The following is a 25,023-nucleotide window of genomic DNA, read 5'->3' as shown; positions in this document are numbered from 1 at the left end:
CTGGTCTCGAACTCCCGACCTCAGGTGATCTGCCCATCTTGACCTCCCAAAGTGCTGGGATTACAGGCGTGAGCTACCACGCCCGGCGACAAAACTCTTTATACAACTGTTCTATAAGACAGATTCTAGGAAATCCACAAAAGTCTGAGATTAGTGAAGTGTGGGGAGAAAGAGAGGTAGAAGGGGCTAATATAAGGTTGCCAGTGTTTTCTCTTTTTTTGAGGCAGAGGGGACCAGAATCTTGCTCTGTCACAGTGGCTTGATCTCAGCTCACTGCAAACTCTGCCTCCTGGCTTCAAGTGATGGTCCTGCCTCAGCCCCAGAGGAGCTGGGATTATAGTTGCCTGCCACTGTGTCTATCTAATTTTTGTATTTTTAGTACAGTCAGGGCTTTGCCATGTTGGCCAGGCTGGTCTCGAACTCCTGATCTCAGATGATCCACCTGCCTTGGCCTCCCAAAGTGCTAGGATTACAGGCATGAGCCACAATGCTTGCCCCACCCCCCGCCTTTTTTTTTTTTTTTTTGAGGAGTTTTACTCTTGTTGCCCAAACTGGAGTGCATGATCTCGGCTCACCTCGACCTCTGCCTCCTGGGTTCAAGCGATTTTCCTGCTTCAGCCTCTCAGGTAGCTGGGAGCCACTGCCACTGCACTTCGGCCTGGACAACAGAACAAGACTCCATATCGAAAAAAAAGATTGTCTTAATTTTTTCATTTTGCCTTGGGTCACCACTGTTTTAGGGATAGGATTGAACAGTTACTGCTGAAGAGCAGAGTTATCAAGCCTTTGTTCTGGGTTGAATCCGTATTTATTCATATATACAGTAGTGATACGACTGGCTTTTTCCTCAATCTGATTTTGATTTTGATAATTCTTTTTGTGTTTAAGAAAAATAACAGTAAATGTAAACCTATCTTAATCTTAGTGACTGTAGTCCTTATGTAAATTCTATTTCTTTATTTTTGTTGATTCCTTTATTGTTAAGAACCTTAAGGTTATCTATTTCAAGCTCCTAATTAAAGAAGCCAGCCTACGATATTCTTGGTATTGAAAAAACTGACTAGAAAAGGGAGAGAGCTCACTGCTTTACACATGTATTCAAGCTATATTTATTTATTTACTTTCTTTTTTTTTTGAGACAGAGTCTCGGCCTGTTGCCCAGGCTGGAGTACAGTGGCATGAACTCAGCTTACTGCAGCCTTGACCTACTGTGTTCAAGCAACCCTCCCGCCTCAGCCACCCAAAATGCTGGGATTACAGGTGTGAGCCGTTGGCTTGGCCTCAGATCTATCGTATACACATTGGCTTCATTTCTTCTAGGTTGATTATCTGTAATAAAATAGAATTACTTTATTCTAAAGGACAGTTCTTCAGGTAGTCTAGAAAACAACTATAATGTTCTTCCATTCCAGAGTTTGAATCTCTCTCTAACCTACCTTCCTTCCTTCCTTCCTTGTTTTACATTTTTAAAAATTTTTAGTTGCTCAGGCTGGAGTGCAGTGGTATGATCATAGTTGATTGCAGCCTTGAGCTCCTGGGCTCAAGCGATTGTCCTGCCTTAGCCTCCCCAGTAGCTAGGACTACAGGAGTGCATCACTGTGCCTGTCTAATTTTATTTGATTGTTTTGTAGAGATGAGTTCTTGCTGTGTTGCCCAGGCTAGTCTTGAACTCCTGGCCTGAAGTGATTCTCCTACCTTGGTTTCCCAGATTGTTGAGATTATAGGAGTAAGCCACTGTGCTTGCCCTAGGATACTATTCTTAAAAATCTTTCGTAGACCGGGCAAGGTGGCCCACGCCTGTAATCCAAACACTTGGGGAGGCTGAGACAGGTGGATCAGTGGAGGCCAGGAGTTTGGGATCAGCCTGACCAACACAGTGAAACCCCTTCTGCACTAAAAAGAAAAAAAAATTTGCTGGGTGTGGCAGTATGTGCTTGTAGTTCCAGCTATACTCCGGAGGCTTGAGGCAGGAGAATTGCTTGAACCTGGGAGGCAGAGGTTGCAGTGAGATAAGATTGCATCACTGCACTCCAGCCTTCCAGCTTGTATGATGGAATCAGACTGTGAAAATAAATAATCTTTCATAGAAACTTAATGGAAAATTTAAAATATGATAATCCTCTGTTCCCCAAAATTTAGAAGTAAAGTCAAAACAATTTGGATATAGGAAAAAAGTATTTAAAATATTAAAGATACACTGGGTGTGGTGGCTCATGCCTGTAATCGTAGCACTTTGAGAGGCTCAAGTGGGCAGATCGCTTGAGGCCATCACCTGGCCAACATGGTGAAACCCTTTCTCTTCCAAAACTACAAAAATTAGCTGGGTTTAGTGGCAGGAGCCTGTAATCTCAGCCACTTGGGAGGCTGAGGCAGGAGAATTGCTCGAACTCAGGAGTCAGAGGTTGCAGTGAGCTGAGATCATACCACTGCACTCCAACCTGGGCAACAAAGTGAGACTCTAATCCCCCCAAAAAAAAGAAAAAAGAAAAAGATAAACCAGGAGGTCCAATGTTTGACTAATAGGAATTCTAGAATGAGAGGACAGAGAAACAGAGAAATTAAACAAAACTTCCAAAATATTTACCAGATTATTCCAGATAATATATTCCAGATTAAAAGGACTGATAGAATAATAACCTCAGACCAAGAGGCTTGATCATGGAATTTTGGTAAACTTACTCAAGATAAAGAGAATATACTAAAAGCTTCCAAAAGTAACTAGAGGTTACATTCAAGGGACCCAAAATTGAAATGGCATTACATATCACAGCAGAAACTTAGGAGGTCAGAAATGCATCAAGTGTCTTCAGATATCTTCAGTGGAAAGGATTTCCATCTTTTTTTTGAGACTGAGTCTCACTCTCTTGCCAGGCTGGAGTGCAGTGGTGCGATCTCGGCTCACTACAGCCTCCACCTCCCAGATTCAAGTGAGTCTCCTTCCTCAGCCTCCTGAGTAGCTGGGGCAACAGGCGTGTGCCACCACGCCGGCTAATTTTTTGTATTTTTAGTAGAGATGGGTTTTAATGTGTTAGCCAGGATGGTCTTGATCTCCTGAGCTTGTGATCCACCTGCCTCGGCCTCCCAAAATGGTGGGATTATAGGTGTGAGCTACCACACACAGCCAGATTTTCATCTTATAATTTTATTGCAAGCCAAATTATCAATCAAATATGAGTCTAGAGTAAATATGTATTTTAGACATGCAAGAGACTTAAAAAAATGAGTTCATATGAGCCCTTTTTAAATAAATTACTATGAGGTGTTTCCTTAAAAAGCAAATGAGACAGTATGGGGTACTGGAAACAATGCAATAAAAGAGAAGAGCTAGTGGAGAGCCCAAGATGACGGTTGCATAGCCAGTCTAGGGAATTTCCTAGAGTGTAGAAAAAGAACAAAGGGTTCTGGGAATGTTTAGCACCAGATAAAAACGGTATCTGATGCATTTGAGTTGGATGGAAAATATTCAGACGTGACAGTTGTTAGAGCAGTTGAGGGAAAAGAGTATAGAAAGTAGAAAAAAAATGTGATCATCACTAATATGTAGGGTGAAAGAGTCCATGTTCCTATTGTCTGCTTGTCCTGACACTGAGTAGTATCTAAATACTAAATATTCAGACTGACTCTTGATTTAAACAAAGATTGTGATAAAATTACACTGAGGACAGCCAGGGGCAGTGGCATGTGCCTGTAATTCCAGCTACCTTAGAGACTGAGGCTGGAGGATTGCTCAAGGGTGTCCTATGATCACTCCTGTGAATAGCCACTCCACTCCAGACATAGCCAGACCCTGTCTCTTAAAAAAAAAAATAAAAAATTTCATTGTTGTCTTTTAGTATTCATCTCTTAGTTCTTTCCTGTGTTTATAGGTGAAGTGAAACTAAGGGAAATGGAGGAGGAGGAGGAGAGGTGGACGACATGAAATAATATTGTCGCTTTGTATTTTAGTTTCTTTCCTTTCACTTAATAACTTCAAAAGAAGTTTTCAGTAGGGCATGAAAGATTTCCAGGATTAAGCAGCACCAGGTCAACATGAAATTCAGTCATACTCAGTTCTTTTTTTTTTTTTTTAATTTTTTTAATTTATTTTATTGAGAGAGAGAGAGAAACAGGAGGAGAGAGAAAGAAACAGCTAACTCTCACACTGAGTGAGAGAAAGAAAAGATGGAATCCAGGAGAGGAAAGCCAGCTTCCACATCGAGTGGAAGGGAATAGAGAGAGATGGAATTTAGGAGGGGAAGACAGGCTTCCACGAAAGGAGTGTTCGTGGAAGGGGGCCCAAACATGGAGTCCCAGTCATATTCAGTTCTTCAGAGTTCATGGAGTCCTCCAGGTTATAGACTGTTACTGAGGATGGTTAATGTCAAATAAATGAATACTGAACAGAAAAAAATAAAAGTGTGTATGTACTCTATTTTGGACTGAGAGCAGTGAACAGTAGTGGACATAGTCTTTGGTTGAGTAAATGAAACAGAAGTCAGCATCAAGGAAAGCTCGGAATATTGAGTCAGATGTTAGAAGGTGTCCAAAGCAGGAAATTTGACCTATTAAGTAATGTGTCTGTTTGCTAAATGTAATCCATCCGTAGTGTTTTTATCTAGAGATTTCTTTCTTAGGAGAAATTTAGTCATGAGATGGCAATGCACTGGCAGTGGTTTGCTTCTAAAAAACAATTACATTTCTACTAGGAACAAGATGTTGGGTGGAGGAATTGGGTGGGTCTGCATCCAGACCCCATTTCACATGCAAGGATACACAAAGACGCAAAACAAAGGGATGGAGAAAGATTTACCAACCAAATGGAGAGCAAAAATAAATAAATAAAAAGCAGGAGTTGCGATTCTCGCATCTGATAAAATAGATTTTAAAGCAACAAAGATAGAGTGGTAAAAAGATCAGTGCAACAATAAGAGCTAACGATCCTAACAGCCAGGTGCATAAGACCTATAAAGAGATTTAGACTCAACTAGACAGAAAATTAATAAGGATATCCAGCACTTGAACTCAGATCTGGAACAAGTAAACTTAATAAATATTTATAGAGCTCTCCACCTTAAATACACAAAATAAACATTCTTCTCAATACCACAGCACACCTACTCATAGGTTTAAATGAAATATTGATCAGCCATTATTAATACCCATTTTTAGAATAAAGCAACATTTCCGTTCTCTCTCCCTCTTTTACTTCCTCTTTCTTCCTCTTCTTCACTCCTTTTTTTTCTTTCTTTCCTTCTCTACTTTCTATATTAAAAAAAAAAAAAGAATTATAAACTTAATTTGTTTTAGGTTTATTTGGCCATACAAAAATGTTTTTCCTTTTAGATTCTGGCAAGAAAACTGGCCAACTGGAAAAACATCTGGTGTTGGTTGAGTGAAGGAATGGTATAATCAGTAAAAATTACTTATAGGAAAAAAACATGTTTAAAAAATCTTCTGCAGCTTCAACTCTGAATTTCTTTATGAAAATTGATTCTTAGTCTCTGACATTTTCCTGCCACCTATGTTTCACCTATGTTGGCCTACCTTTGTATGTTAGAAATTTCTTCACCAAGATTTCACCTATGTTGGCCTACCTTTGTATGTTAGAAATTTCTTCACCAAGATTTCACCTATGTTGCCCTACCTTTGTATGTTAGAAATTTTGCTTAGTCTATGAAATTTCTTTTTTTAATTTCTTAATCTATGAAATTTAGATTGGGAGTCATAAATTTTTTTTCAACTTAGAACCTGTTTTTGTATTATTTGCTGTTTAACAACCACCTTGGAGCTTTGTAACTTAAAATAATTAATTGTGCAGCCCGATGGTCCTGCCATCTCCCTAATAGGTCGCTCATAAGACTACAGTCATTTGGTGAGTTGACTGGGGCTCAGATGTCTAAGATGGCCTGGCCTCACTTATGCTCTGAGACCTTTTGGTATTGCTGTCAGCTGGTTCCCATTCTCCACATGAGCTCTCATCATTCAGGAGTTTAGTGTGAATTTCTTAGATGGCAGCAGGAGTTTGTCAAGAGGATAAAAGCTTTATTGTCTCCTAAGTCCTAGCCTGGGAAATCACAAAGTGTGATTCCTGGCCACATTTTTTTTTTTCTTTTTTCTTTTTTGAGCAGGGTCTTGTTCTGTCTCCTAGGCTGGAGTGCAGTGGCATGATCTTAGCTTACTGCAACCGTCCGCCTTCCCTGTCTCAAGTGATCCTTCTGCCTTAGCCTCCTGCGTAGATGAGACTACAGGTGTACACCACCATGCCCTAATAATTTTTGCTGTTGTTGTTGAGAGAAGGTTTTGCCATGTTGCCCAGGTCTCAAACTCCTGGCCTCAAGCAATCCATTCTCCTCGGCCTCCCAAAGTGCTAGGATTACAAGTATAAGCCACTGTGCCCAGGCCCACCACATTCTTTTGGTCAAATCAAGTCACTGTGTCAACCTAGATTCAAGAGGTGGGAAAGTAGACCCTGTCTTTTGAAGGGAGAAGCAGCAAAATTGCATTGCAAAAGGGCATTGCCACAAAGAGGTACGATTCATTAGGAGCCACAGTGGCTCACACCTTATAATCCCAGCATTTGGGAGGCTGAGGTGAGCAGATCACTTGAAGTCAGGAGTTCAAAACAAGCCTGGCCAGCATGGTGAAACCACATCTGTACTTAAAAATTAGTTGGGTATGGTAGCACATACCTGTAATCCCAGCTATTCAGGAGGCTGAGGCACAAGAATCACTTGAACCCAGGAGACGGAAGTTGCAGTGAGCCAAGATGGCGCCACTGTACTCCTGCCTGGGCGACCGAGTGAGACTTTGTCTCAAAAAAAAAAAAAAAATGATTCATTGGGCTTCATTATTTACATTTTATTTTTATTTTTTTGAGATCAAGTTTTGCTCTGTCACCCAGGCTGAAGTACAGTGGCCAGATCACAGCTCACTGCAGCCTGGAACTCCTGGGCTTAAGCAGTCCTCTCACCTCATCCTCCCAAGTAGCTGGGACTGTCAGCATTTCTCACCATGTCCAGGTAGTTTTTAATTTTTTTTCCTTTTTTTTGAGACAGAGTCTTGCTCTGTCATCCAGGCTAGAGGGCAATGGTGTGATCTTGGCTCACTGCAGTCTCTGTCTCCCAGGTTCAAGCAGTTCTCCTGTCTCTGCCTCCCAAGTAGCTGGGACTGCAGGTGCGTGACACCACACCTGGCTGATTTTTTTTTTTTTTTTACTAGAGACAGGGTTTCACCATATTAGCTAGGCATGACCTCATGATCCACCCACCTCAGCCTCCCAAAGTGCTGGGATTACAGGAGTGAGCTACCCTGCCCGGCAGTTTTTAAATTTTTTTCTAGAGGAAGGGCCTCACCTCGTTGCCCAGGCTAGTCTGGAATTCCTGACAGTCCTCGCACCTCGGCCTCCCAAAGTGCTGGGATTATAGGCATGAGCCACCTTGTCTGTCCCATTATTTTTCTATTTTTATAGACATGTAGCTTAATTTATAAACACTCAGATATTTGTAAAGAATGCAAAAGGAGGCTAAGTGTGGTGGCTCACACCTGTAATCTCAGCACTTTGGGAGGCCGAGGTGGGCAGATCGCTCAAGGTTAGGAGTTTGTGGCCAGTCTGGCCAACATGGTGAAATCCTGTCTCTACTAAAAATACAAAAAAAAATTAGCTGGATATGGTGGTGCATGCCTGTAATCCCAGCTACTTGGGAGGCTGAGGCAGGAGAATCTCTTGAACCCGGAAAGTGGAGGTTGCACTGAGCTGAGGTCATACCACTGTGCTCCAGCAGCCTGGGCGACAGAGCGGGACTCTGGAAAAAAAAAAAAAGTTCATTAGAGTAATTTGTAAATTAATGGAACTTGAGTTTTTAATAATTGTGTTCATTTTTGTTCTAAAGTAGACTGAAAACACAGTGTGACTTCTTGTCATAGTCTCCCCCATCACCAGTTTTCTCCTGTGTGAATATTGGGATCATACTACTAAACTCGCAAACTACAACAACAGGATACTTGGTGATGCATTACTTACTGTTTTCCCCAGCTTTTTAAAGGTATAATTGGCAAATACCACAATTGGCTTCTGGCTCCATTGATTTATATTCTTAGCACAAGCAAAATATTCCCTCCCAAAACGTCGAATCTTATCCAAAAAGAAATTAAAGATCTGTGTTCTGTTATCAGCTTCAAATTCAGAGGTGGATAAAGCTCCTCAGATGCAGTACCTCTTGATACAGAGATGTATAATGTAAAAAGAAAAGTTATCTACCCCACACACCAAACATACAATAGAGTCACAGGGAAATAATGGCAATAGATGGTGCCCCAAAAAAGAGAAGATGGAGAAGCATTTAGCAGTGGTTGGTTTGTATCAATTCTGAGTTCAGCGGGCCACATATTGTTAGGGTCATGGGACCCAGTTTTGTTCCCTAAGAATAGTTCCCTAATCCATTGTTCTTGGCTCTTGGTTTTGTCGTCTCTCTCATCCTTTTTTATGTTCCCAATGAATTTTTACTATTAAGTCATGATTCAGGCTCCCAGGGTGGGCATTACCATGTACCCAGGTAGAGACCACCCTGGAAAGATGGAGGACAAATGAGAAGTGGGGCTGAGTCAGTTCAGATCTTCCCAGGATATAGGGCAGAGGGGTCTAATACACACTTTGGAACCATTTGAACAGACATCACTCTGCCTTCTGAGAGTTTTCTTCTTTTACATAAGAAATACCGTATAAAGCTGAGGAGCTTTCTCAGTGTACTTCTTAGTGTACTTCCTTCTCATAGAAAGTTGGGGGCCCAGAGGTCTCTCTTCATTTGCACTGTCGTATCTTTTTTTTTTTTTTTTTTTTAATATAGAGTCTTACTTTGTCACCCAAGCTGGAGTGCAGTGACACAATTTCGGCTTACCACAGCTTGTGCCTCCTGAGTTACAGCGATTCTCATGCCTCCAACTCCTGAGTAGCTGGGACTAGAGGCGTGCACTACCATGCCTAGCTAATTTTTATATTTTTAGTAGAGATCGGGTTTCACCATTTTGGCCAGGCTGGTCACGAACACCTGACCTCAGGTGATCTGCTTTCCTTGGCCTCCCAAAGTGCTGGGATTATAGGTTCGAGCCACTGCACTTAGCTTTTGCTTTTTCTTTCTTTCTTTTTTTTTTTTGAGATGTAGTCTCATTCTGTCGTCCAGGCTGGAGGGCAGGGTTGTGATCTTAGCTCACTATAACCTCTGCCTCCTGGGTTCTAGTGACTCTCGAGTCTCCGCCTCCCAAGTATCTAGGATTACAGACATGTACCACCACTCTGCCTCTCAAGTATCTAGGATTACAGACATGTACTCAGCTAGCTAATTTTTAAATTTTTTAGTAGAGACAGGGTTTCACCTTGTTGGCCAGGCTGGTCTCGAACTCCTGACCTCATGTGATCTGCCTACCTCAACCTCCCAAAGTGCTGGGATTATAGGCATGATCCGTCATGCCTTGCCTGTTGTATCTTTTAATGCAGCCGTTGCAACTTCCTTTCAGTTGTTTTGGATTTTCTATGAATCTTTTGGTTCATTTCATGTCCCAAAAGTTGTATCTATCACACACTTTAAGACCTCTCTACTTTGGTTATGTCATACTACTGTGACATAATTTCCTTAAACTTCAAGGCCTGGTTGTTTAGCTGAGAGAATCTACTAAGCATGGCCTTAAATCTTAGTATTTCAAAGGAATTTACTGCCCCACCCTTGATCTGATATTTACACTTAGGGTGTTTTTTTTTTCATGCTCCAAAATCCAAAAGCATTTTTTAAAATTTATTCTTTTTAAATAATAGAGATGGGGTCTTGCCATCTTGCCCAGGCTGGTCTCAAACTCCCAGGCTCAGTCAGTCCTCATACCTCAGTTTGTAAAGTGCTGGGATTACAGGCATGAGTCACTGTATCTTGCCAGATTTTTTGTTTTAGAAAATAGCCTTGGTGGGGCAAGGTGGCTCAAGCCTGTAATCCCAGCACTTTTTTATGAGACCAAAGCAGCCGAATCACCTGAAGTCAAGAGATTGAGACCATCCTGGCCAACTTTGTGAAACCCTGTCTCTACTAAAAATATAAAAACTTAGCTGGACATGGTGGCGCGTGCCTGTAGTCCCAGCTACTCGGGAGGCTGAGGCAGGAGAATTGCCTGATCCCAGGAGGCGGAGGTTGCGGTGAGCCGAGATCGCGCCATTGCACTCCAGCCTGGGTAACAAGAGCGAAACTCCGTCTCAAAAAAAAAAAAAAAGAAAATAGCCTTTTGGTTGGGTGCATGGCTCACACCTAATCCCAGCACTTTGGGAAGAGGAGGCAGGTGGATGAGTTTAGGAGTTCAAGACCAGCTTGGCTAACATAGCGAAACCCCATCTCTGCTAAAAATACAAAATATCATCCAGGCGTGGTGGCAGGTGCCTGTAATCTCGGCTACTTGGGAGGCCGAGGCAGGAGAATCTCTTGAACCTGGGAGGCAGAGGTTGCAGTGAGCCAAGATCTCGACACAGCACTCCAGCCTGGGTGACAGTATGAGACTCCATCTCAGAGAAAAAGAAAAAGAAAATAGCCGTCCTAATGATTGTGAAGTGGTATCTTGTGGTTTTGATGTATACTTTTCTAATGATTAGTTATGTTGAGCATCTTTTCATGTGATTATTGGTCCCTTGTATTTGTTCTTTGGAGAAATGTTTGAATATTCAAGCCTTTTGCCCATTTTTTAGTTGGATTGTTTTTTGTTTTTCAGTTTGTAGTACTTCTTTATATATATTCTGGGTGTTAACTCTTTAGATAGATATTTGCAAATATATTCTCCTCCTAATCTGTAGGTTCCCTTTTCATTCTGTTGATAGTGGGTTTTTTTTGGCAGGGTGAGGAATGAGTCTCACTCTGTTGCCCAGGCTCCAGTGTAGTGATATGATTTCGGCTCACTGCATCCTCCATCTCCCAGGTTCTAGCGATTCTACTGTGTCCACATCCTAGCAGCTGGTTTACAGGCGCATGCCACCATGTCCAGATAATCTTTGTATTTTTAGTAGAGACAGGGTTTTGCCATGTTGCCCGGGCTGATCTTGAACTCCTGACTTCAAGTGATCCACCTACCTTGGCCTCCCAAAATGCTGCGATTACAGGCCTTATATGCCGTCTTGAGAAGGCTAAGGGATGCCTAGATAGCTAGTAAAACATTATTTCTGGGTGTGTCTGTGAGGCTATTTTTGGAAGAGATTAGCATTTGAATCAGTAGACTGAGTAAAGATCTACCCTCACCAGTGTGGGCCAGCATCATCCAATCAGCTGAGGCCCTGAATAAAATAAAAAGGTGGAGGAACGAAGAATACTGCCTCTCCTTGAGCTGAGACATTTGTTTTCTCTTTTCCGTGGACATCAGAGCTCCTGTTCCGGCCTTTGGATGCTGGTAATACTGTCTCACCTCCACCTCTGGTTCTTAAGTAGGCCTTTGGACTCTTGACAGGATTACGCTATAAGCTTTCTGTGAGCCAGTTCTTATGATTAATCTCTTCTCACATATATATATATTCATATATATATTACATATATACAATCTCTTCTCACATATATATATGAATATATGTGAGAAGAGATTGTATATATGTAATTGTTTTTGTTTCTCTCGAAAACCTGGACTAATATTGTTCAAAAATTGAGGCAAAATAAAAACGTTTCCAGATAAGCAAACAGAGAATTTGTAGCAGTCTTGGCTTACTACAAGAAGTCCTTTAAGCCGAAAGGATGTGGTACCAGATGGTAACTTGAAGAAAAAGAAGAGCAGCAGTTAATTTCAGAGGTAAACATGAACAACCATAAGTAAATGTTTCTTTTATTATCTTAACTGAATTAAAAGCATTTGCAGGCTGGGCATAGTAGCTCACATCTGTAATTGCAACACTTTGGGAGGCTGAGGCAGGCTTGCTTGAGCCCCACAAGTTGGAGGTTGCAGTGAGCTGTGTTTGTGCCACTAGACTCTAGCCTGGGTGACAGTAAGATGTTGTCTCAAAAAAAGGGGGGGGGGAATTCACATAAAACAGTAATTACAAAACTATTTAAGACAATAATTATAAAATTGTTTAAGACACCACAAGGCAATAAAAATGGAACAGAAGAACAAAAGATATGAGACAGAGCATATAGAATCAGAGACATGTCTATCAATGACAGTGAATTGCTGACGTAAATATATATGTATAGATTAATGGAACAGTATTGAGGGTCTAGAAATAATGACAACATTTATGGCCAAGTGATACTTGATTAAAGTACTGAAGCAATTCAGATAGGCAAAAAATAGTCTTTAAAGCAAATGGAGCTGGGTGCAATGGCTCACGCCTGTAATCCCAGCACTTTGGGAGGCCAAGGTGGGAAGATCTCTTGAGTTTAGGAGTTTAAGAATAGCCTTGGGCAACATGGTGAGACCTTGTCGCTACTAAAAATTTTAAAAGTAGCCAGACGTGGTGGAGTGTACCTGTAGTTCCAGCTTCTCAGGGGGCTGAGGTGGGAGAATTGTTTGAGCCTGGGAGGTCAAGGCTGCGGTGAAAGGTGATTACACCACTGCACTTGACCCTGGATGACAGAATGGTACCCTGCCTCAAAACAATACAAATGTGGGACGAGTGCAGGGCTCATGGTCTATAATCCTAGTACCTGGGAGGCCAAGGCAGATAGATTGCTTGTGTCCAAGAGTTCAAGACTATCCTAGGCAACATGGTAAAACCCCATCTCAACAAACCATATGAAAATTAGCTGAGTGTGGTGGCACGGCCTGTAGTCCCAGCTACTTGCAGGGCTAAGGTGGGATGATCACTTGAGCCCAGGAAGTTGAGGCTGCAATGAGCCATGATCGTGCCACTGTACTCCAGCCTCAGTGACAGAGTGAAACCCTGTCTCAAAACAAATGGTGGTGAAATAATTGGATATCTACATGCAGACAGATGAAATTATGCTCTCACCTCACACCACATACAAAAATTAACTCAAAATGGATCTTAGACTTAAGTGTATAATAAGCTAAAACTATAAGACTTTTAAAATGTAAGAGAAAATTTTTATGAAATTGGATTAGGCAAAGGAGTTCTTGTATATGACATCAAAAATTATACTTTATCAAAATTAAAAATATTAGTGTGTTAAGAGACACCATTGGCCGGGCGCGGTGGCTCACGCCTATAATCCCAGCACTTTGGGAGGCAGAGGCGGGTGGATCACGAGGTCAAGAGATCGAGACCATCCTGGTCAATGAGGGGAAACCCTGTCTCTACTAAAAATACAAAAATTAGCTGGGCATGGTGGTGCGCGCCTGTAGTCCCAGCTACTCGGGAGGCTGAGGCAGGAGAATTGCTTGAACCCAGAAGGCAGAGGTTGCAGTGAGCGGAGATCGTGCCATTGCACTCCAGTCTGGGTAACAACAGCAAAACTCTGTCTCAAAAAAAAAAAAAAAGAGACACCATTAAGAATTAGAAAACGCAGTCTGGGTGACATGAGAGAAAGTAGTTGCAAATTAAATCAAATCATTTAGATAAAGAGCTATTCAAAATATATGAAGAAGGCGAGGTTCGGTGGCTCACGCCTGAAATCCCAGCACTTTGGGAGGCTGAGGTGGGCGGATCACTGGAGGCCAGGAGCTGAAGACCAGCCTGGCCAACATGGTAAAACCTTGTGTCTACTAAAAATACAAAAACTAGCCGGGCATGGTGGTACATGCCTATAATTCCAGCTTCTCTGGAAGCTAAGGCAGGAGAACTGCTTGACTCTGGGAGGCAGAGGTTGCAGTGAGCTGAGATTGTACTATACTCCAGCCTGGGCAACAGAGTGAGACCGTGTCTCAAAACAAAAAATTACACACACACACACACACACACACACACACACACACACAGTCTTATATCTCTATAATAAGAAACACAACCCAAGTAAAAAATGGGCTTAATGATTTGAATATATATTTCACCAGAGAATATGTATGAATAATTAATAAGCAGATGGAAAAATGATCAGCACCATTAGTAATTAGGGAAAGGCTAATTGAAGCCACAGTGATATACCACTTGATTGTACTGGCTGAAAGTAAAAGAACAGGCAATGAAAGTATTGATAAAAATGGACACATTGAAATCCTTTATACATTGCCTGGGGGAGTCTAAGATGGTACAGCTTTTTTTTTTTTTTTTTTTTTGAGACAGAGTTATCCTGTTGTTATCCAGGCTGGAGCAATGGCACAATGCAACCTCCGCTTCCCAGGTTTAAGCAATTCTCCTTCCTCAGTCTCCTGAGTAGCTGGGATTACAGGCATCCACCACCACACCTGATTAATTTTTGTATTATTAGTAGAGATGGGGTTTCACCGTGTTGGCCAGGCTGGTCTCGAACTTTGACCTCAGGTGATTTGCCTCCCTCAGCCTCCCAAAGTGCTGGAATTAAAAGAGTGAGCCACTGGGCCTGACTGGTACAACCATTTTGGATAACAGTTATGATCAATTTCTTGAGAAATGAAACATATTTATTCCTTTTTTTTCTGTGTTTTGAATAAAGACTAGGTCTTACCAGGTTGCCCAGGCTGTTCTCGAACTCCTGGACTCAAGTGATCCTCTTGCCTCAGTCTCTCAAGGTGCTGAGATTACAAGCATGAGTGCCACTGCACCAGCCGAAAACATATTTCTATCTAAAGACTTGTTTGAGAATGATCTTAGCAACATTCTTCTTAATAGGCAAAAATTGGAAGCAGTTTAAATGTCTATCACCTGGTGGATGAATAAACAAAATATTCATGCACTGGAATATTTTATAGTGATAACAAGAAACAAAGTACTGATCCATGCTACAAACTACAGAAGCATGGATAAGCTTCAAACAAGGCTGAGGAAAAGAAACCAGATCACAAAGATGATACATAAAATTTTGTTTTATAGAATTATATGGATTGTATATTCAAAGGAAAACTACGGAGATAGCAAAAATAGTGGTTGTTTGAGGCTAGGGATCATCATGGGGATTGATTGCAGGTGGGCATAAGGTTTCTTTTGGGGGTGACATGTAAAACTGAATTGTGATGATTATACAGCTTTATAAATTTACTGAAATGTCATAGAAATGTATACTTTAGACCAGTGAATTATATGTATGTGAATTATACCATAGTAAGGCTGTGTTTAAAATGCTATACACCCGGCTGGGTGTGGCAGCTCATGCCTGTAATCCCAGCACTTTGGGAGATTTGAGATGGGAAGATCACTTGAGCCTAGGAATTCAAAACCAGTGTGGGTAACAAAATGAGACCCATCTCTACAAGAAAAACAGAAACCAAAAATTAGTCAGGTGTGGTTGCCTGCACCAGTGGTCCCAGCTGCTTGGGAGTCTTTCTTTTAACTGTCTTTCAAAGAAAAAAAAAGCAGCTACAGATAGATGAAATTCCACCACAACGATGAGTTAAAAATTATTACCCATTTTGTTTGTTTGTTTGAGATGGGGGTCTCACTCTGTTGCCCAGACTGGAGTGCAGTGGCAGTATCACAACTCATTGCAGCCTTGACCTCTCTGGGCTCAGGTGATCTTGCTATCTCAGCCTCCATGTAGCAGATACTACAGACTTGTGCCACTATGCCCAGCTAATTTTTTTGTATTTTTTGTAGAGGCGGGGTTTTACCATGTTGCCCAGGCTGGTCTCAAACTTGTGGGCTCAAACAATCTGCTCCTCCTCAGCCTCCCAAAGGGGTAGGATTACAGGCATGAGCCATCATACCTGGCCACAATGTTTTTTAAACAAGAAATGCCCAGACTGGTCTCAAACATGGGCTCAAACAGTCTGCCCATGTCAGCCTCCCAATCTGTTAGCGTGAGCCACCATGCCTGGCCACAATGTTTTCTCAATAAGAAATTTTAGGTTGGGCGCAGTGGCTCACGCCTCTAATACTAACACTTTGGGAGGCCATGGTGGGTAGATCACCTGAGGTTAGGAGTTCGAGACCAGCCTGATCAACGAGGTGAAACACCACCTCTACTAAAAATACAAAATTAGCTGGGCATGGTAGCTCATGCCTGTAATCTCAGCTGCTTGGGAGGCTGAGGCAGGAGAATCACTTGAACCAGGGAGGCAGAGGTTGTAGTGAGCCGAGATTGTGGCATTGCAGTCCAGCCTGGGCAATGAGTGAAACTGTCTCAATAAAACAAAAAAAAAAAACGAAGAAATTTTATGTGGTGAACATTCCTTGAAATAAATGGGCTATAAACTGGATTTTCAAACTTTTGTTTTTTAAAATATTTTAATTGTTATTTTATTTATTGTAGTATAATTCTGTCTGTTGGTGTGCTGATGTCAGTGACATCTTATTTGCTGAATGGGTAACATCCAATTTATTAAATATTTTTATTGCCTTTTTTTTCAAGGCATTATGCTATAGAGATACAAAGTGAAAAAGACACAAAAGGCTGCTGGCAATTTACAGTAAAAAAAATGGGAGGGATTAGAGTACTTCCAGATTCCTACAGTATAATAACATTCATTGATTCAGCGATTCCTCGGCACTGTGTGAGTTGCTGACTATATTTTGGTGAACAAAACAGACAAGGTCCCTTTTCTCTCAGAGCTTACAGTCTGGTAACACCAGCATAGAACTGGTATTCTGAGCTTTGGGATGCTTTGAGGTTTCATAGGAGAAGGAACAGTCACATCCATTTAACGAGATTTGGAAAGACATCATGGAATGGATAATAAGTGCAATGGGCATTAATCTCTTTCTATTGACAGAGTAGGCAGGTTTCATTGCACAGGTACTCTAAAGAAATTAGCATGAACAAAAAAGCAAGAGCTTTGTTTGAGAAGAAGCAAATGGTCCTCAGGTTCTATCTTATTTGTTTTTCCTCTGTTGGTTATACTTCACTATATATCATTAAATCAAACATGCCATGAATTATAAACTGCAGCAGCATTTTATACATAGATGCTTTTGATTTAAGCATCTACGCTTAATTGTAAGATGCACCTGACTTCACAGATGCTAGAATGTGAAAATACTTGTACCTTTAAAATTTCTGTGATGAAATACATGTATCCTAATAGTTATCATCTTAACTTTTTTTTTTTTTCTTTGAGATGGAGTCTTGCTCTGTCACCAGGGTGGAGTGCAGTGGTGTGATCTTGGCTCACTGCAGCCTCCGCCTTCTGAGTTCAAGTGATTCTCCTGTCAGCCTCCTGAGTAGCTGGGACTACAGGTGCCTGCCATGCCACCACATCCAGCTAATTTTTGTATTTTTAGTAGAGGCGGGATTTCACCAAGTTGGCCAGGATAGTCTCAATCTCTTGACCTCTTGATCTGCCCACCTCGGCCTCCCAAAGTACCGGGATTATAGGTGTGAATCACTGCACCTGCCCATCTTAACTATTTTTAAATGTACATTACACAGTTCAGTAGTGTTAAGTACAAGCAATCTTCAAAACTCTGCATCTTGAAAAACAAAACATTTAAAGATAAAAATAAAGGGTAGTAGTCTCCGTTATCCATGGGGAATATGTTCCAAGACCCCCAGTGGAAGCCTAATATTGAATATAATATAGAACCCTATGTATATGATTTTTTTTTCTGTACTTATATACCTGTGATAAGGTGTGATTTATAAATTAGGCACAGTAAGAGATTAACAAAAAAAACCCCTAATAATAAAATAGAACAATTATAAAACTATGCTGTAATAAAGTTGTGCGAATCTCTTTTACTCACCTGTTTTCAGAGTGTGGCTGACTATGGACCGTAGAAAGGAAAACCACTGATAAGGGTGGACTTAGTAAGTTTTAGCAAGTTTAGCTGTACATGTATTAGTAAGTTTAGCTGCATATGTCAGAGACCCAAGGTAAAAGTGGCTTAAATATTTAAGTTTATTTTGTTTCATACATAAAGTCCAGATGTAGACAGTTTTTACTGACATGGTATCCCTGGAATCATCTGCAGACTTTTTCTAGTTTTCTGCTTGTCTTTAAAACTGTGGCCTTCAACTTCATGATACAAGATGGAGTTACATTCCACTGCAAATGTACATAGAAAAAAAGAAAGAAAGAAAGAAAAGATGGAGTTACAGTCATCCTAATCCTATTCTAAGCAGCAGAATTGAGAAAGGGGGAAAGAAAGGACATAACCTCTCTCTTTAAGTATGATTCTAAAATTGTACATAGCACTTTTTCTTACAACCCACTGGTCAACACTTAGTTGCTGAAGCATGCCTAGCTGCAAGGGAAATAGTCTTCTTTCCACCCAGCCATGTTCTAGCTAAAAATTGGGAATTATGTATATAGTCTATAAAGCTTGAATATTATCAGTCAGATATTTTAATTTCCTGTTTAGAACTTGGTAGATTTAATTTGAGCAATAGGGGTCACTGTTGAACAGGTATTTATTTCTTTCCTATTTTTTGTTTTGTTTTGTTTTTTATTTTTGGGACAGAATTCCACTCTGTTGCCCAGACTGGAGTTCAGTGGTGCAATCTTGACTCATTACAACCTGTGCCTCCTGGATTCAAGCAGTTCTCATGCCTCAGCCTCCCAATTAGTTGGGACTACAGTTGCACACTACCACACCTGACTGATTTTTGTATATTTTTATTAGAGACAGGGTTTCACCATGTTGGCCGGTCAACTCCTGAGCTCAAGTGATCTGCCTGCCTCAGCCTCCTAAAGTGCTGGTATTACAGGTGTGAGCTACTGTGCATGGCCATTTCTTTCCTATTTTTTTTTTAATGTGTATGTTTTTTCAGACATGGGGTCTTGCTACCTTTTGCAGGCCAGACTTTGGAACTTGTGGGATCAAGCCATCCTCCCCCATCAGCCTACCAAGTAGCTGGGATTGCTGGCACACACCACTGCACCTGACTCTTTCCTAGTTTCTTTGTTCAATCTGCCTGCCCTTTTCCACCCAAACTTTGGCTTTAGAGCCTTCTGAAGTGATTGTTTGGGTCCTAAATGTTTATTTACTAAGCATTTAAATTAAATTTATTACGTTAGTAAACAGATCCCCAAAATGTGTCAAACTGAGATTTAAAAACTGATTGGAAAGGCAAAAGTAATAGCACACACACACAAACACAAACTGCTTAATATTCAGGAACTCTATTAAATGATATAATTCTAAATTGGTACAAGTGGCTTCAAAGTTGTTTCCTCAGCTATGTAAGTTATAGAAAAACAATTATAATTTTATACAAATCAACAGTATACTAATATGTACAAACCAAGTTGCTTAACTTTCTAAAAACCAGAATATTGAAGAACATTCTGCCCCTAGAAGCCATGGCTATTACAGTATCTGCTTGCATGTTTAGGTGATCCTGTCTTTTGAAACAATAAGAAGAATCTAATTGCTCCCATGTTTTTCCGATGACTACTTCTTTGTAACTGTTTATCGATATATTACAGAAATATGATATGTCCCCTCTGTTAATATAAAACCAGATTATCTGGCTGGGTGCAGTGGTTCACACCTGTAATCCCAGCACTTTGGGAGGCTGAGGTGGGGGGCTGTGTGATGGCAACCTCTGTGCCCAGCCTAATCCCAGCAGTTTCAGAGGCTGAGGCAGGAGGATCTCTTGAGCCCAAGAGTTCAAGACTAGCTTGGGCAACATAGTGAGACCCCCATCTCTACAAAAAAATACAAAAATTATCCAGGTGTGATAGCACATTTCTGTAGTCCTGCCTACAGGAGGCTGAGAGGGGAGCATTGTTTTGAGTCCAGAGGTCAAGGCTGCAGTGATAGGACCACTGTACTCCAGCCTGGGCAAAAAAGTGAGACCTTGTCTCAAAAGAAAAAAAGTATATAAATACATTACAACTTTGCATATTACTGCCTATGAGTGCACCCAGAAAATAATGACCAAACGGACGCAGTATCTTAGAAACCATGTTATTTAAGAACATTAGAAGAACCTGCTCGGCACAGTGGCTCACAAATGAAATCCCACCACTTTTGGAGGCTGAGGCAGGAAGGTCACTTGAGGCCAGGAGTTTTCAGACCAGCCTGGTCAACATAGTGAGACTCCATCTTTGTGTGTGTGTGTGTGTGTGTGTGTGTCACATACCCCTCAGGAGATCCTGAGAACATATGCCCTGCAAGACTCCATCTCTACAAAAAAAAAAAAGAACCCAACCTTGTTTAGAGGGAAAGGTAATGGTTTAGTTTTGAAAGACTGCCTTCTGAGGAGGGATTGGATTTTTTTTTTTTTTTTCTAAAAAATATAGTTGTCACTTTCTTCTATAATCTGTTGCACTGAAATCTGCTAAATGATCCAACTTTTTGTTACTAAGAATTGTTGCTTTTTTAACAATCTTCTTTTGTTCCAGTTTCTTTTCATTTCACTGTCCCTTTTAATCTTAGAGACCTGCCTCATCTTTTACTTGGACTATTAATGGTTTCCTAATTTTATTTCCTTGCTACTAGTGCAGAGTTCAGTGTCTTTAGGTTTATCTTTCCCTATGGTGTTGTTTCATATTTCTAACCTGTATACAGGTTTCCTTCATGATGTAGCCCCACCCTCCATTTAACAATCCATTCATTAGTAGTTGTTGTTTTGTTGTTGTTTTGAGACAGAATCTCACTCTTTTGCCCAATGTGGAGTGCAGTGGCGTGTACATGCTCCACTGCATCTGTGACTTCCTAGGCTCAAGCGATCTTCCCATCTCAGTTCCACAAGTAGCTGGGACTACAGGTATATACTATCACAGCTGGTTGATTTATTATTTATAAATCTTTTTACATTCTTTTTCAAGATGGGATCTCACTATATTGCCCAGGCTGGTCTTGAACTCCTGAACTCAAGCCATCCTCCTACCTTGGCCTCCCAAAGTGCTGGGATTACAGGCGTGAGCTACCATGCCCAGCCAATACCTGCTTAATTTTTGTGTTTTTGTAGAGACAGGATTTCGCCGTGTTGCCCAGAGGTAGATTTATTAAATTTCCTGCCATGTATCAGACTCTGTACGTAACTGTAAAAATATGGCAGACATAAAAGGTATGGTCCCTGCCTTCACAGAGTTTTCTATTTATCTGGAATGTAGGTTATTGTCATTAGAATATATTTAGGCCAGGCATGGTGGCTCACACCTATAATCCCACACTTTGGGAGACTGAGGCAGCAGGATCCATTGAACTCAGGAGACCAGCTTGGCCTACATGGCGAAACCCCATCTCACCTAAAAATACAAAAATTAGCCCAGTGTGGTGGCAGGCACCCATAATCCCAGCTAATCAGGAGGCTGAGGCAGGAGAATCTTTTGAACCTGGGAGGTGGAGGTTGTAGTCAGCCGAGATTGTGCCACTGCCCTCCAGCTTGGGCAACAACGAAACTCCATGTCAGAAAAAAAAAATTATTATTTTTTTTTGAGACACAGTCTTACTCTGTTGCCAGGCTGGAGTGCAGTGGTGTGATCTCGGCTCACTGCAACCTCCGCCTCGCAGATTCAAGCGATTCTCCTACCTCAGCCTCCCGAGTAGCGCAACACGCCCAGCTAATTTTTGTATTTTTAGTAGAGATGGGGTTTTACCATGTTGGCCAGGATGGAGTATAGTGGCACAATCTCAGCTCACTGCAACCTCTGCCTCCCAGATTCAAGCAGTTCTCCTGCCTCAGCCTCCCGAGGGATTACAGGCGTGAGCCACCACACCTGGCCCAAAAATATATTATTAAAATTACTTTTTAAATGAGATTGAAGGGGAGTGCATTTTGTCCATGACTTTCCTATTATTTCCGCTTTAATCTCCATGAGATACCAGGATCTTCATGTATGAGTCCGTTATTTCATACATATTATCTTTTTCCTAGTTAATTTCTGACCTTCTTTTAAGACTCAAATTAGATATACCTCTAGGTAGAATTACTTGTGTCACCCTTTGTCCTCTCATAGATACCGCTTGTCATCTATCTCTAGTAATTAGTAAGTTACTTGTTTCTGTTTTCTTCATTGTAGTGCAAGAGCTCCTTAAGGACAGAGATAGTCTCTTATTTTCTTTTTATCCCATTGTCTAGAAAAGGGACTGATGGGTAGGTATTCAGTAATGTTTATTGCGTGGCCATAAGAGCAATTTCTGCAATAATTATTAGCAGCAATGGAACTCTCAGCTTCGATGACATGTGTATGTGCTCTTTTTACTGTGCTTTTGATTGTGTATTTGGTTTTTTACATAGCTTACAAGACAAGCTTATAGTCATTATCTCCTTTGTGGCAAAAATGATGGCTCTCATTAAAAGTTACCCATTGTGAGTAATTTGATTAATTTGTTAAATGGTCACTTGAGATTATCAGGAATGCTATGGTGGTGATTATGAAGCACTCTTTTCTGCACAGTATATAAACATGAAAGAGAATATTTTCCCTTTTTTTTTTTAAAAAAAATTGAGATGGAATCTCACTGTGTTGCCCAGGCTGGAGTATAGTGGTGCAATCTCGGTTCATTGCAAGCTCTGCCAGCCGGGGTTCTAGTGATTCTCTTGCCTCAGCCTCCTGAGTAGCTGAGACTATAGGCATGTGCCACCACACCCAGCTAATTCTTTTTTCCTTTTTAATTGTACTTTAAGTTCTGGGGTACATGTGCAGATCTTACAGGATTGTTGCATAGGTACACACATGCCATCGTGGTTTACTGTTTCCATCCTCCCATCATCTACATCAGGCATTTCTCCCAATATTATCCCTCCTCAACCTCCCCATCCCCCGCTCTCCCTCCCCTAGCTCCCCACCCCACAACAGATTCCAGTGTGTTTGACATTTCCTTCCCTGTGCCCATGTGTTCTCATTGTTCAACACCTGCTATGAGTGAGATCATGCGGTGTTTGGTTTTCTGTTCTTGTGTCAGTTTGCTGAGAATGAGGTTTCCAAATTCATTCATGTCCCTACAAAGGACATGAACTCATCCTTTTTTATGGCTGCATAGTATTCAATGTTGTGTATGTGCCACATTTTCTTTGTTCAGCCTGTCATTGATGGGCATTTGGGTTAGTTCCAGGTCTTTGCTATTGTAAACAGTGCCACAATGAACATATGTGTGCATGTGTCTTTATAATAGAATGATTTATAATCCTTTGGGTATATACCCAGTAATGGGATTGCTGGGTCAAATGGAATTTCTATTTCTAGATCCTTGAGGAATCGCCACGCTGTCTTCCACAATGGTTGAAGTTTACTCTCCCACAAACAATGTAAAAGTTTTCCTATTTCTCCACATCCTCTCCAGTATCTGTTGTCTCCACATTTTTTAATGATCACCATTCTAAGTGGCATGATATGGTATCTCAATGTGGTTTTGATTTGCATTTCTCTAGTGACCAGTGATGATGAGCATTTTTTTGTTTGTTTGTTGACCTCATAAATGTCTTGTTTTGAAAAATGTCTGTTCATATCTTTCACACACTTTCAAATGGGTTTGCTTGTTTTTTTCTTGTAAATCTGCTCTATAGTTCTTTGTAGATTCTGGATATTAGCTCTTTGTCAGATGGGTAGATTGCAAAAATGTTTTCCCATTCTGTTGGTTGCTGGTTCTGATGATTGTTTCTTTTGCTCTGAAGAAACTCTTAAGTTTAATTAGATTCCATTTGTCTGTTTTGGCTTTTGTTGCCATTGCTTTTGGTGTTTTAGTCATGAAGTCCTTGCCTATGCCTATGTCCTGAATGGTTTTGCCTAGGTTTTCTTCTAGAGTTTTTATGGTGTTAGATCTTATGTTTAAATCTTTAATCCATCTGGAGTTAATTTTAGTGTAAGGTGTAATGAAGGAGTCCAGTTGCAGCTTTCTGCACATGGCTAGCCAGTTTTCCCATCACCATTTATTAAACAGGGAATCCTTTCCCCATTGCCTGTTTTTGTCAGGTTTGTCAAAGATCAGATGGTTGTAGATGTATGGCATTACTTCCAAGGCCTCTGTTCTGAAAAATATGGAATGCTTCACAAATTTGCGTGTCATCCAATTTTAGCATATGTGCTGCTGAGGTGAGCACCTCCAGCTAATTTTTTTGCATTTTTAGTAGAGATGCATTTTGCCATGTTGGCCAGGCTGCTCTCAAACTTCTGATCTCAGGTGATCCACCTGCCTCACCCTCCCAAAACTCTGGGATTACAAGTGTGAGCCACTGCGCCCGGCCCAAAGAGAATATTTTCTATTCCAGGTTTCTGAACATCTCCTTGAACAAGTAAATGTGAGCCAAGTTTGGGGAGTCACCTTATCTTAATGGCATATTAAAATAGTGACATCCATAGTGATGTGAGCTGAACAGTAAACCTTTTTCATTTTTGTTTTTGAGACGGAGTCTTGCTCTGTTGTTGCCAGGTTAGAGCATAGTGGCAAGATCTTAGCTCACTGCAACTTCTGCCTCCCGGGTTCAAGCGATTCTCCTGCCTCAGCCTCCCAAGTAGCTGGGACTACAGGTGCACACCACCATGCCCAGCTAATTTTTGTATTTTTAGTAGAGATGGGGTTTCACCGTGTTAGCCAGGATGGTCTCCATCTTTTGACTTCGTGATCCACGCACCTCAGCCTCCCAAATTGCTGGAATTAGAGGTGTGCAACACCACACCAGGCCTTTTTTTTTTCTTCTTCTTTTTTGAGACTGGGTCTCACTCTCTCACTGAGGCTGGAGTGCAGTGGTATGATCTCAGCTCACTGCAACCTCCACTTCCCTAACTCAGGCAATCAGTCCTCTCACCTCAACCTCCTGTGTAGTTGGGATGACAGATGCACACCACCACACCTGGTAAATTTTTTGTGTTTTTTGGGCAGAGAACAGAGTTTTGCCATGCTGGCTGGGTGTGGTGGCTCACACCTATAATCCCAGTACTTTGTGAGGCTGAGGTGGGTGGATCACCTAAGGTCAGGAGTTCAAGACCAGCCTGGTTAACATGGTGAAACTCCATCTCTACTAAAAATCCAAAAATTAGCCGCGCATGGTGGCATGTGCTGGTAACCCCAGCTACTTGGGAGGCTGAGGCGGGAAAATCACTTGAACCTGGGAGGCAGAATTTACAGTGAGCTGAGGTGATGCTACTGCACTCCAACCTTGGCTGCAGACCAAGACTTTG

The 25,023-nt window shown here is 41.3% G+C and overlaps 1 protein-coding gene across 4 annotated transcripts in view; it reads left to right on the top strand.

Moving 5' to 3' along the window:
- The window catches only part of FBXL20 (F-box and leucine rich repeat protein 20), a 114,366-nt gene that overhangs the window by 25,357 nt on the left and 63,986 nt on the right, over window positions 1–25,023 (top strand). The gene's annotated exons all lie outside the window — the stretch shown is intronic.

This window comes from Callithrix jacchus, chromosome 5 (assembly GCF_049354715.1).
Source record: "Callithrix jacchus isolate 240 chromosome 5, calJac240_pri, whole genome shotgun sequence".
Taxonomy (NCBI): Eukaryota; Metazoa; Chordata; class Mammalia; order Primates; family Cebidae; genus Callithrix; species Callithrix jacchus.
Note: the sequence above shows the minus strand (reverse complement) of the source record. Positions and strands in the feature narration are given on the sequence as shown.